The following is a 1,190-nucleotide window of genomic DNA, read 5'->3' as shown; positions in this document are numbered from 1 at the left end:
ATGCCAAGCTTGTAAAGCCTCCATTTTAAATTAAACTTTGAAGAGCAGTGTCTCCTTTATTAGGCATGTCTGGTTTTCGTCTTTTATATTTCCCCCTGTAAGGTGCGTATCTGAACAAGCATGGTTAATTGAAACTCGCTTTGTTTATTGCCAATCATAAACACCACCCAAAAAAAGGTTGAATGCATTCTTAGAGACTGAGGATTCGATGACACATCCGATTAAGAGCTGCATTGCATTTGTGTCTTCTCACAGCACTTCAAATCATTATTCTTTTTCATAAAAGGTGAGAAATGATTTCATTCCTTTATTTAAAATGTTCCTATTGCAAAGGTCGCACCCAACGATTTGTCTTGGAAAAAACTCTGTTAGGATGACCAAACATGCCCAGGTGATTCCCTTTAAATTGTGAAGAACCACTCAAGTTTTCCCAGAATAAATGCCAGTCATCAAACTTTTTAGAGAATGGGAGTGGGTAACTCCTTTTGTTTTCGAAGAGGAAAAGATACGTTTTTCAATGTGAGAAGAAGGTAGGATAGCATTTTTGAAAAGCCAATTTCAGCTAGGAAATTCGAGGATTACGATTCTGTCGCTGAAAACAATTTGCCAGTACAAAAGTTCAGGTAAATGTTCCTTTAAAATGCTACTAAGACGAAATTTTGACTTTTTCTTTTTCTTTACTTTCCGTGATCGTTGAAGGCCAATAATCACGCATGCCAAATTTGAGTTCGAAATTCCCAATGAAAATGCGCTTTTTCGATGCGTGTTTTTCGTGACTGAGCGTCCGCCATTACTCAAACCAAAATATTGTCCACAGCAAGACCCCAGGCAGTCCGTGACGTCATCTTATCATCAAAACCAAAGTGCTCTTAGAGGAAGTAAGGGCTATACATGTGAAAAAGAAAGGATATTCCTTTGTGAATGCTCATCGTTTGCAAAAAAATTCGAGGCGAATATGCCAGCTTGTCGCTGTGTTGTACAGGACTGCAGCAACAAGTCAAATCCGCGAATTAGAATCTCTTTGCATACGCCAAAAAGCAATTATGAATTGGCCAAGTGGAAATCGTTCGTTCGCACTCACAGCTCAAACTTCAACCCCAAGGGGCTTTTCAAGATCTGCTCTGTTCATTTCTCATCCGACTGCTTTGAGCGGACCGTACATATAGACGGAGCACCGAGACGACTGATTG

The 1,190-nt window shown here is 39.7% G+C and overlaps 1 long non-coding RNA gene across 1 annotated transcript in view; it reads left to right on the top strand.

Annotated features, from left to right (window-relative positions):
• Positions 1 to 874: 874 nt before the first annotated feature.
• LOC137989022 (uncharacterized) overlaps positions 875 to 1,190 on the top strand; it is a 2,360-nt gene continuing 2,044 nt past the window's right edge. The window contains exon 1 of the long non-coding RNA XR_011120848.1: positions 875 to 1,190. This exon is cut by the window's right edge and continues 77 nt beyond it. This is a non-coding gene — a long non-coding RNA (uncharacterized lncRNA).

Source organism: Montipora foliosa, unplaced genomic scaffold (genome assembly GCF_036669935.1).
Source record: "Montipora foliosa isolate CH-2021 unplaced genomic scaffold, ASM3666993v2 scaffold_437, whole genome shotgun sequence".
Classification (NCBI taxonomy): Eukaryota; Metazoa; Cnidaria; class Anthozoa; order Scleractinia; family Acroporidae; genus Montipora; species Montipora foliosa.
This window is presented reverse-complemented; position numbering and strand designations above follow the sequence as displayed.